Source organism: Poeciliopsis prolifica, unplaced genomic scaffold (assembly GCF_027474105.1).
Source record: "Poeciliopsis prolifica strain line A6 unplaced genomic scaffold, Auburn_PproV2 SCAFFOLD012, whole genome shotgun sequence".
NCBI lineage: Eukaryota > Metazoa > Chordata > Actinopteri > Cyprinodontiformes > Poeciliidae > Poeciliopsis > Poeciliopsis prolifica.
This window is the reverse complement of record NW_026562387.1, coordinates 12,000,453-12,013,588: the sequence shown is the minus strand read 5'-3', so window position 1 is coordinate 12,013,588 and position 13,136 is coordinate 12,000,453.

Genomic DNA, 13,136 nt, shown 5'->3' with positions numbered 1-13,136 from the left:
TCTAAGCCTTACAATAATATTTTTAAGCAAAAAGAAATATCATCATATAAAAATGTAGATGGCTCTTAATGATGGGTTAATTTTGATGTGGTTAAAGTTTAAGATCTTAAAAGTTTAAGTCATCTATCCTGCAGAGTTTTCTACCTATAATAAATTACCCAGACTTTATAGTGCAACAGATGAGATGTGTTATGGGATGAATTCAAAATGCATCCCTTACTAATATTGTTTTAGTGTTGGTTTGTCCTGCAAAACACTGTGAACCTCATTTTAAGTATTCATATGGTGCACTGTATTTCTATCTAAAAGGCATTGGATTATGCAACCATTTTTTGTAAAGAGATCCATCCATTGTCTTCTGCTAGTTTGGGGTCATGTGTCGCAGTAGTAGCAGAATAAGAAGAGTGATTCAGACTTTCATCTCCCCAGTCACTTGGGTCAGTTTCTCCAGGGGAGTTCCTAGGCGTTACCCTCCTCTGGTGGATCCGATAGATCATGCCTAGAACATTCTCCAGGGAAGAATCCAGTTGGCATTATAGCCAGGTGCCATAGAGCCACTTCAGCCAATTTCACTGTGAAAGAGCAGTGGCTCTAAATGTGTATCAACTAATAAATCAAAATCTTCACCTTCTGGCTCAGATCTTTCTTCGCCATGACATGTCGGTTCAGTACCCACATCACCATGTGGATACTGAACCCACATACAACCCACACATGGGTTGAAAAAAACTCTAACCAAACTCTATTTCTCCTTCATTTGTAAACAGAAAATCTAAATATTTAAACTCCACTTGGGGCAGAATCTCTTCTCTGACCCATAGAAAGCACTATACCCTTTTCTGGCTCAAGATCATGGCCAAAATTGGGACTCACTGATCTTCATCCCAGCCGCTTTACACCAGGCTATGGAATTCTTCAGTGAAAGCTGCAGACCACAACCTGATGACGGTGATAATATTGCATAATCTGCCAAAAACAGAGACACAATCATAAGGCTACAAAAAAATTATCTGAGCACCTTGACCTTGCCTAGAAATTCTGTCCATAAAGGTTATGAACAAAATTGATGACAAAGGGCAACCTTGGCAGATACCAACTCTTACTGGAAATGAGCCTGGCTCACTGCCGGTAATGCAGACCTGAAAGTCCATATGAAAGAGCCAGGTACCCCACATTCCCAGAGTAACCATCACATAATTTCCCAAGGGATATGACTTAATGCCTTCTCGAAGGTCACAAAACACATGTAGACTGGTTGAGATAAAGGTAAAGGTAATTTTATATAGTGCATTTTTAGCAACAAAACAATAAAAAGTGCTTGAGCAAACTCCATGCACTGTACAGTACTCTGCTGAGGGTGTAAAGCTGGGCCAGTCTTCCACAAATAGAATTAAAACCACATTGATCTTCCTGAATCCAAGATTTGATCCTCCTCTCCAGGAGGATCAAACCTCTGAACAGACCTTACCAGGTGACTTGGGAGTGTGATGACCCTTTTTAAATAGGGGGGTAACATCTAGACCCTAGGTCCGTCCATTATCATTTCTCAGTGGAAATGACAATATGAATGAGGAAGTCTTCAAAGACTCCACCGATCCACAAAGTCCTGAGTCAATATTAACAGCATCCTGTCCCCACCATAAATGGTGTTAGTGACACAATTTTTCACAATGGCATTGCATTTACAGATGTTCCTTAAATGCAATACCACTGTATTCTATGGTATTGCATTTAAAGCTAATATGTTGCTTGCAAAGTGGAATGAGAATAAATGCCAAGTTTGCAATATTGCATATTAATTATTAAAAGAATAAATTAAGTAAGTTGTTAGATTGTAATAGAGTAGGAGAGCTGAATAGTAAAATATTCTGCACAAAACCTTATTTTTTGCTTCCAAACAATATCAAAGCACAATCATAGAAAACTCTAAATTTGCAGTATGACATTTTGGATCCACTAGAGTGCAGTGTTGAGCTAAAAGCACGGAGTAACGTTGGCCAAATGCTGGAGTTACCCCTTCAGTTTCAAAGGGCTGCACTCAACCCTACTCAGCACACACAGATGCACACAAATGCACTTGCTGCCGCTTAATAAATTGTGTGCCGTTGTTGGGTCGAGTATCCTTATTTGCGAATACAAATTACCTGATTTTCTCAAGGGCTACTGATTTTTTTCAAGCAACGCTAATGAGAACAAATGATCACTCGCACACAGATCTGCTGACACTTCAGGTGCAAATGCCTAAAAATGTGTTTTAATTGATTGGTTTCATGGCCATCGCTTATAGTGACCTTGTGTGGGTAAAGCAATAGACAACTTTGGTGTTTTAAAACTGTAAAATAAAAATGTTTAATGTATTGGGACCCAAACAGACAGGTTTCTTTATCATATCAACTGCTCACAGAGAAAGAAAACACATGTTCTTCATCAGTGTGATCAAAACAAAGTGATGCAGTGACTGTGAAACAGTCGCTCTCGTCTGAATAAACAGACTGGACAGTCAGGGGTCTTTGAAAGCCAGTCAGATTGACTTACTGACTCCCACAGCCCACTTGCTCCCACTGGGGTAAAGCCTTTGGATAATATGCATGTGTGTACCAGTCATAGAGGCTTTGCACTTGACATTCCTACCTATTCTAAGATTCCTTTTCTTCTTCTCTGCTCTTATTTCCTTTTTGTGTAAAGGTACTGCTCTTTATACGCTTGGGTAATCTTTCGTGCACTCCTAACGAGGTTGTCAGATTGGCCGCATAATGAGGAGCCTAAAGATGAATGTAAAAATACCCCCATTACACCACTTTCATCCTCTTGTTCATTAGGTTAGCATATAAGGTTACAGTGCATCTAGCCCCTGTGTTGTACATGGAAAATTGAGTGTGTCACTGAAGGGGCAGCTTAACCTTGAAACGATTTTGATCTTCAGTGTAGATATAATTTATTTTTCTTAAGGAATTCTGGTGACTGACAGAGGTTTTCCTGTAGTATTCACACCCTAGTTTAAAAATATTCCAATTAATCATTTATATTTTTTATTCCCCCCCCAAAAAACCGGCTTTTGTTCCATCTTTGTCTCTCCACCTCTGCCCATCCCTCGCCTCCCTCTGTCTCTTCATTTCTCTCATTTTTGCACCCCTGTCAAGTGCTTTGTTTGCTCTGACTTTCCATGTGGTTATCTGAGCGCAGACAGTATGCCTCGCCCTGGCACAGGACCTCAGTTTCCAAGGCAACTTTATAATTGTTTTGGATGCATTCCAGACGCCACTGGATACCACGGCATTATTGATGTCAAAAGAAACATGTATGAAATGAGAAGATGTGGAGGTGTCCATATGGTTCCGTACACAGCCATGCAAAGCCATTTAACGCTTTTCTCTTTTTTCTTTTTTCCTTTTTTCTTTTTGCAATGGGAGATTTTGTGACATCGCTGAATAGATCCCACATGTGCCGCATGATATTTCATAATTTTGATCTCTCCGTATCACAAAAGGGGACAATAGCACATGAAGTGAGCCGCTGAACTGTGCAATATTTCTCCTATTCATGTCATTAAGTCATTGTCACAGTATGTTCTGCCAACCTTACTGAATACAATGTGTCTATTATGCTTCTTTAACCCAAAAAATAGGAAGCGAAAATAAGAATTTGGTCCATCTGAGCTCAAGTCCATGGCAACAAAAAAGGTTGGAACAGTGTTACTACTGGCTTTAATTCACCACAAGCAGGCTTTGTTTTGACAGGAGAGGCTGTTTGGTTGTCACCATAACCATATTGCGACTCCACAACCCACTCTTCTTCTTGCACACCAACATATGCACAGCATCACAGAAGCTCTTAGCCACGAATTGTGGTCATTAAAATAACATATATTGTCAACAGCAACGAGATGAACCTAATTGCTCCGGCTAAATTACCAATCTACAAATGTCTCTCACAAGTTGCTCAGGGAAACTCTTGGAAACAATATTTTTTCATATGTTTAACTCTGTAACTGAAATAAGGCTCTGACTGATCTTTTTTCCCCTTTTCTCCCCTTCTGATCTCTAGCCTCCCCTCCCTCGGCTTAATTTATGACCTGTGAGGAGGAACCCAGGGAGTGAGAAGTGAGTGAGACTGGTTTGAAAGCCGTGAATAGGGAAGGGGGCAACAGGCCCTCCAAATAACACAAAGGAGGCAACCACAGCTGTTTGGAGGCAACACAAGCCTCCGCAAGACACTGTCTTCTTCCAGACCTACACCCGTGCTGACTTTGCAAGCAGCATGCTTGTGTTTGAAAGCTGTAACTTCACTTCTTGGAGGTGAGAACCAATACATTTTGAAGTTCAAATGTGTGGAAAGAGAAAAGTGTCTGCATGAAAACATTTTCTGCCTTAAGAGGCAGAAAATCATGTTGTGGCAATGCCGTACCTGTGGCAACAAAGTAAAGGAAAAAAAAAGTGCTTTATTCAAAAAAATATATATAATAGTGGGATGGACCCCAGCTAAAAGTCAATACAAAGTTTAGGGTAAGAAATGAGTTTGATGTTTTCAATTCAGTACTGTCGAGAAGTTTGGGTCAACTGAAGTTCATCTTCCAGTGCATAACTTGGAAGTGCATTTTGAATTTCTGTGTCTTTCTGTTTGACTTTATTTACAGGGGCTTGCAATGTATTCATACTTATTGAACTTGTTACATTTTGTAAAATTAAAACCAGCAACCATGAGGCATTTTGTTGAGATCTCATGTAATAGACCAAGACAGAGGTGTAATTAACTGGAAGAAAACTGACACATTTCAAATAATCTAAAAAGTGCATTTAGTCCCTCAATATGATACTTACACATACTTTTTATTTCAGTATTTTTTGGGAGATGTTTCCACCAGCTCTGCACATCTGGAGACACGTTTTGCATGTCCAATTGCAAAACAAATCAACACATGAATATTTTCTGATTTAAGTCATTACAATGGAGGTTGGAGGTTGCTGCCAAACGAGAAGGTGAACCTTCATCACAGTGTCAAGTCTTATGTTTTATTCACCTTCACATAGAACCTGACCAGCTTCTGTCTTTGAGGAAGAATACTCCATATAACAAAAATTTTTTTTCTTTAAAAAATTACATTTCATTAGACCAATTGACCTTCTTCCACATGCCTTATATCTTACCTGGCCAGTTTTTCTTTGAGAATACTTATTTAAATAGTTGTCCTGTCAACATATACCTTCATTTGAGCAGCGCATCTTTTAAATTCTTCCTGAGTTTCTGTGGATATCTTGCCTGCTTCTCTTATGAATGTTTACCTTGCCAAGTCCAGTCGGTCAGTTTTAGTTGATGTACATGTCTTTGTAAGTTTGGAGTTTTATCATACTCTTTCCACTTTGAGAGGATGAATTAACAGGCACTCTGGAAAATATTGAAAGCTTATGATTTTATAACCTAACACTGCTTTAAGCTGTAGACCTTGCTCTCCATTTTGTGATTTATTCATAATTGTTTTCTTAAAATATTGAATAAGAGTATAATTTTCTCTTATCTAGACTAGTCTAGTCTAGACTTTTCTAGACTCTCTTTGCCTACTTGGTGACTTCTGAAGGCAATTAGTAGAACAGAATTGTACTTGGTGACAATAGTATTGGGGGGTGAAAAAAATTATACATTGCTTTTATGATCTTAATCTGTAAAAAAAAAAAAAGCTCAAACCATGCATTATTTTTCTCAGGCTTAGTAATCATCTATGACTTTGTTTTGTTCTAGTTTTTAATAGACATGAAAACCTTTAAAGGGCATCAATACATTTTGTAGCTACTTATGCAGCTATTAGGCTGCCATTATGTTAACCTTGTATTGACAGATTTTTTGCGTTCATGTGCAAAGGTCAATCAAAATTACTTGGGTAATTGAAAATAATTAGGATGGTTTTGAATGCAAATCCTTGAAAGAACAAAAAAATAAAACAAAAACCAAAAATAAAAACCTGAACAATAAAAAAAATCCTAATGTTAGAGGTTTCAGTTTGGCTTTTCGTCCTCATCCTGCTCTTTTCTCTCCTTTTCATCCATCCACACAGAAAGTATCCAGAGCCATCTGCAGGCCACGGTCCATCCCCAAAGACAGGGGATCACAAAGGTGTTATTTTTCAAAGCTGGCCCTGTCCGCCTCCTGCCGAGGATGTGTGGCTGTGGTTCAAGGGAAGGTGGGAAACTTCTGAGGCCCTGTTCCTCGCTTGTAACCCCTCCCTGTCGCCCGCCTCCCCAGGGGCAGCCTTTTGAGGGTGTCATAACTGTGGCCTGTATAACACGGGTTACTGCTGACGGCGGTTGGTCACAGTTGATGAAGCCTTTAAAGCTGCTTCCTTTCTCATGGTTTCTGTTAAAACTGTGGAGAGCGGGACCACGGCTTGGCTCTCGGACAGTTGGAGCCGTAGGAATAGAGACGATTTTGGTAAAATCCTGCATTTTAACTTTTGATAAGTAGAGGGTGCTCCTGTTCCATGTTTGATGTTCAGTGCATTGCAGACCTACATTGCTACCCAATATAGTCACTCTTCAAAAAGAGGAAACAATGAAACCGTATCTTCATTTTAGGGTAGTTTGTAAGTTGCTAAAAAGGTCAGTCTTTTTCTTTCATTGTAGTCATATCAGCATGAATAAAAGCTTCAGTGAATTGTTTGAAATAAGTTTTAAGTGGACAGAGCTGCAGATCATGCAGCTGTTGCGGTACCATCCTGTTGTTTTGCATCATCTCGGGAGGCTGAACGCAAAGTATAGTGGGACAGAAAGCCATGACAGTGTGGTGGTGATAGTGTGAGTGGGGAAGCACTTGGTGCTCACCTCTTTCTCTAGAGAGTCCCCATGGACAAACTTGATTGTAGAAAACACCCATCACACTGAGACCAGTAAAGGGAAAAATCAGAGAGGCTTTTATTTTCAAATTTGATTGTAGTAGCAGACGGGAAATAAACGGCATTGCAAATGCTATTTTTCTGTTATTTTTTTGTGGATTCTTTTACCATTATAAGGCACTTTGTAAATTTCATTGTTATTTACATTAGGCCAGTTATATTCATACTTTTATTCAAACAAAACTGTTGATCAGCTGGATTTTTTTAAGTGATTGTGCATACTGAAGATTTTTTGTTTTTTTTTTTGTAAAAATTGCAATTTATGTACTTTTCATTTACATTATTATTACATTATTTTTCTAATCAAACCTTTTGAAGTTTAGGTAAACAGACAATATTTACAGACTTCAGTTTTGAATACAATGCACAACTGAATTTAAAAAGGAAAATAGTTAAAACAGCTCCATGAAAACCGACAGTTTGAGTATTTACAGTTTCAGGAGTCCGAGGAACCTGGTCAGCCCAGAAAAAACACAGTGAGGCCCGCCATGTTTCCCTGCATGAGTCAGTGTCAGTGCAAAGAGCAAAGGCCGGTGCGGTTCAAGACTTCTCCTTGGGCTGTGTATAGACAGCATGTGGACGAGAGGGCCTGAGGTGCACAATGCTCCTCTGTTCTTTGTGCTGTACTTCTGTCTCACTGACTTTCTGTCCTGCAGACATACACTCCTCTTCCTCTTTCATATTCACACAGGCACACGCACACACACATATATGTACGCTGAAGAGTTTTCTCCACACAGTTGGGAAGACAGGGGTCAGTGACTGGATGCTCCCAGCTGAGTGCTACAGTGCAGCCCTTCTCTGAAACATGCACACACACATCTGCACGCGCAGAGTTAATGTCTTTTTCCATGTTGGCTCTGTATAAAGCTTTGGCTTTTGTGCTGCCTGTTCTTCACCGCAAAAGCCAGGAAATCTCTGCAGTCGAGGAGATCGTAGCTTCTCAGTAAAAAAACAAAAAACATGTTTGTTAGGTTTATTTAAACAATTTAATCAGCTTATTTTTTTAAAAAAAGATACAATTATCTCATGTAATTAGTAAATTTTAACATTATTTCTACATTAGAACAGAGAGAGTTAGCTTTTTCTTAAGCCCTGTATTTTTTCATGTAGTTTGAATTATTCCTAAATTTACCTGAGTAGTGTTGCTGATTTTTAAAAATAAAACAGATATTAATTGTAATACCTTTTTTTTTTTATGAAATTGAACACATTTTATAGTACTTAGATTAAGATTTATATATATCTTCAACTTCAAGCTAAGTGGCTTTATTCAATAAATAATTAATTTTGATCTTGTTATTGTTTCTGTCAGGTTTATTTTAGATATAGAGATTTCTTGCAAAATCATCTGCAGTTATATAAAAGGGGTGAATGTGTATTTCATTAATACTAATATCTATAGATATGTCTACAAGCCCACACTGATGCCTTAGAAATAAAGTTTATTAAATATATTATATTTATTTATTTTTATTTTGTGAAATTACAGTAAAAAAATAATCCCCAAGAGTACAAATTGTGCTAAAATTATATGAGTAATTGTCATCATGGAGACAAAGCACCATCATTTTCTAAACTGATTGGCCATGTGGTCAACAGATGATTAAATTGACAATCTCTCAATGATCGTCTATATTAATCGCCCCTTCAGTGCTGGTGGATCGATTAAAAAAATGCTGTAATCTCACAGCCGTTAATCATCAGTGTCAAAATTGGAGAAACATAATCCAGCCAGGCTGTGGGTATGTGGGGGGTTTTCAGAGGAAGTGGAAGGCATACGGAAAGGGAAGACTGATCCCTCTGTTTCTTTGACGTCAAGCATCCATCTACCGGTGTTATTCCTTAATCTGATTCACTTGGCTGCTTGGAGGACCAGTGTTGCCTGTTGGAACGGTTTTACTCGTGTGATGGATGCTATTGTCAAAAATGCCAAGGTCAATATGCGACACGGCAGAAAAAAAGGCAAGACTTTTTTTTTCTTTAATCTGAAAGTGCTTCCCATGTATCATCAAGGCAGCAGTCTGACCTTCCTTCTCTCTGTAATAACATTCAGCGTTAGGACAACTGCTGCGCCATCCCATGATCAACGCTCATGGGATGGCGTTGATCTTTAAAACGGGTCACAGCGCAGCCGAAGAGAGACCTGTGTCACTCAAAGCAGTGTATAGGCATATTACTTACACTGAGACACATTTGGAAATAGTTTCACTATCTGGCACGGACACCAGCTAATGAAAGTATCAAGATATCTTGGACCTCTTTCTGTGCAGCAGCCATTAGATGGTTTGGCTGGGTTTTGACAAATCAATTGGTAAATAACTTGGGTGTAATGAATGGCAATCCTGATAAATGACAAACAGCCGTTGCGAACTTGTCATCCAAAACAGAAATTCAATATACCAATTTATCAGTTTGACTGACAATGTCAACCTTACTCAGTCTTGCTGCTCTGCCCTCTATTATTTGCCCACCTCAGCAATAGAAAGATCTATTTTCAGCATAGGCGGTTATTAATACCCCATTTCGGAGCTAGTAAAAGATTTTCTAGTGTAGACCTAGCCCTCTATAAATAAGTGAACCATTTATATTATACAATGTGTTAAAAAATCCAAAACTTCCAGAATAATGTGAAGTGGACAACAGTGGACCAGGAACAGCTCTGGTACATACTTAAGTCTGAAGTTGTAAAGTGGATTTGGAAGTTACACCAAATCCAACCATGTTCCAGAAAGCCAGAGGGATATGCCAATTACTGTATTCCTATATAAATAGGAAGAGTATTTTCTCTTCTTTCTGTCTTCAAGAAGAAACTAGTTGCATTATTGTTTGAAACTACTGGCCAATATGGAGGTACATGAAAGTTTTAGTACTTACTCATCTAGTTTGTTCTAAAAGCTTTCAGAAACCACTGACTTAGTTCAATGGCAAGGAAGGCTGCTATACTCTTCATGCAATCCCAGACAGTTCTTAAGTACACACTTGCAGCCTTCCATGCTATTGTCAGAAATGTTGATTTTAAAATTATTTTGACTTTAAAACATGCATACTGGGAATTGAGTCACTTTGCTTCTGCCGTTATGTGGGGATGTCCAGTCAAAGTCTATGCCAATGCAGAACATTCTTGAACTACCAGAATTTTAAAAATAGAACATATCTTGGCTTTGTGCATCTCAATGTTCCTGAAGTCTTCTCCCAAAAATGGAATTGATAATGCTGTGGGTTGTCACAGCTATCCAGTGGATTGCAGAGGTCTTATAGTCATTGAACTTGAAGTTTAAATTTTGTGAACACCTCACAACAAACTCAAACTAAAACTGATTTTAGTGAGATTTTATGACAGTTATCTCAGACCAACACAGAGTAATCGATGACAAAATGAGAAAATGGCAGAATGCTTTCAACATGCTTCACAAAATGTAACCTAAAATGAATAATAAGCATTTGTATTCAGTCCCTCTCACTCAATACAATGTTATAACAACTTGTCTTTTAACCTGTGTCCCTGTCAGCATAGCACAACAGCCTCAAATTTTGGCCATTATTCCTTCAACTTTGAATCAACTTCCTGGTCCCTAAGGAACAACAGGATCCCTACAGCATCATGGAGATGGTATGTACAGTGAGTGAGTATTACCTTTCAAATTCATTTTACATGTAGGTGAAAAAAAATCAACTTTGGACTTTTCTGACAAGTGCATGCGCACTTTGTTCCCCACTTGGTACCACAGTCATAAGAAGTTGCATATGGGACTTATTATAACTTTCAATGAGTTTCTTTTTACTACTCTTCCAGAAAGTTAAGTTGAGGAATGCCAGACTTAAAATGTGTCTTGTCTAGAGTCTCCCGTCTCACCTGTGGATCTTAGCAGCTTCTTTGTAGTTACCATGGTCACATTGGTAACTTTGGAAATAAACTACTCTATCATCTCCTTGATCGCAAAGTGTTTATGTGACAATTTCCGTAATCTGTGCTTCCATTTACAGGGCCTGTTGGAGCGCTCTACCATTGGAATTTCGAGTGGAGCCTTGCCTTTTGACACCAATAGTGAAGACATAAGTCAATATGTTGGCAGGTTCAAACTACAACATAAACCGTCTTAAAATAGCAAAAGTATTTTTATAGCACAAAGAACACTGCTTTTTGTCAAAATCAAAGCACCATACATTCAAGATGCATATTATCTTAAATATTGGAGCAATTTGCTTGAGGTAAACAATGTCCATGATGACAAAACATTCTGGTTTTCCTCCCCTAAATAAACCACATATTGATGCCAACAAGTGTCTCAGTTAAAAGGGATAAAACAACTGTCCACACTGATCAGTCTTCTAGAATTGTGATTTCATTCATGTTTTCAGAGTTAGATTCTTTTCAAAAGACCTTAGAAATTTTTATAATGGCTTTAAAGTAAAAACCTGGAAAATACTGTCATGCTGGTAAACTGATCCTTCTTTCTGTCTTCCCTATTGATCCACCTTTGTATAGTCTACAGTGGGGATACTCAAATTGCTACTTCCTCACAGGAAGTTCAACAATATTTTCTGAAACTCATCAGCAATGTAATAGCAAATTAGTTAAAATATTGACTACCTTTGGAGTGCTTTGGTGGCCCAGGGGATAAGCATAACCCTTCGTCCTCGGCACGGCTGTCGCAGTTTCAATCCTCGGCCTGATGATCTTTGCCGTATGATTTCCCTCTCTCTCTTTACCCTACTTTCATGTCTGAGCACTTTCAAATAAAAGGTTGCTAGAGCCAAAATATATATATATATATATATATAAATATATATATATATATATATATATATATATATATATATATATATATATATATATATATATATATATATATATAGAAAGACTACTTTCAAGTTCAATCAATTAATTTATGTCCTTCTGAAACAGTTTTGATTTTAAATTAAGCTACCAAATGTTCTTGTTGAGGTAAAAGTTGGAACTTTCATAAAATTATACATAAAATTACTAATTTTGAACTCACTTTAAAAGATTGACTCCCACTGTCACTTTAATAGGGTCGTCTGATTAGAGGAAAACACAACATTGTGATTTTTAGGGAGCGGTTACCACCCAACAAGGTGGACATCACACAATTAATTCCTTTCTTTTTCCTAAGTGATGTAAGGAAATAGCTGTTAACCCCAGTGGCGTTTCCCCACTGTGTCCTCATCTCCGACTGTCCACTGATTCACCTCTCCCTCTGGGAAAACTGACCACCACAGGCACCTGCGGATGACCCCCCTATGCACAGTCAAATATGCTCACAGGAAGAAACCAGAGAGGAGAAAATCAAATAGTTAAAACCTCCACCACCACCTGCTGCTGGCGCTCTGTCCAGCTTCCTCTTTTTCTAAGGCCAGGGATGAGAAATAACCCAAGTCCGGGAAAATGACTTCAATTAGAAGTAATGTTAATCACTATCGATCAGAACAAAAGCCAAGCTGAGAAATCCCTTGATGGAAATTGCTATAATTGCCCTAACAACAGGAACGAATATTTCTTCCTGCTTAATTACATGTGACTTAATATTTAAATATACCATTTGTGGGTTTTAAGGTATCTTAATATCTGCCATTAATTTTAAATATCTAGCATTTGGAGCAGCAGGGGTGCAGACAAATACCTTTTACTGTTAGACTGGTTACATGTGGCAGGTAACGTTTGGAGAATGTCAGGTATGTATTATGCACGAGGCACCACTGACAGGGCCTATATACCTAGAGGAGAGCAGGTAATTGTTTCTTTCTCTTACGGTAAGTGGGACCAATCTAGGAAGCAGATTGACTAGCGGTTCTGACATAAACAGAGGCAATTTTAGATTCTATGCACACAGAATTTTCAACACCACAAAACAGGAGAATAGTATTGATGCATTTAAACTTTAACACTTAATCCTTTTATTGCCCCGTACAAAACATAATTGTACATTTTCAGGATGTAGTACGGAAATAATTAGCTGAGGTTGGCTTGTCTGCTAACATTTGGATTTTGAGGACGCTTGTCTGGCTGTCAAAATGCTTGCTTTGAATTAGTAAGTTTAAAAGTTTTGACAACCACTGTAGTTTTAATGAGCCCAGTGTCTATCAGAAATAGAAGAGAAGTTTTATAAATCTTGAAATGTTTTTAAAAGAGAACCTTTTCAAATTATCAAGTGATCCAGTTTAGTTTTTTTTTTTCTAGATTTCAAGCCAAATAAAAAATGCAATACTTTTAAAATTTGATTCTCGTTGGTTT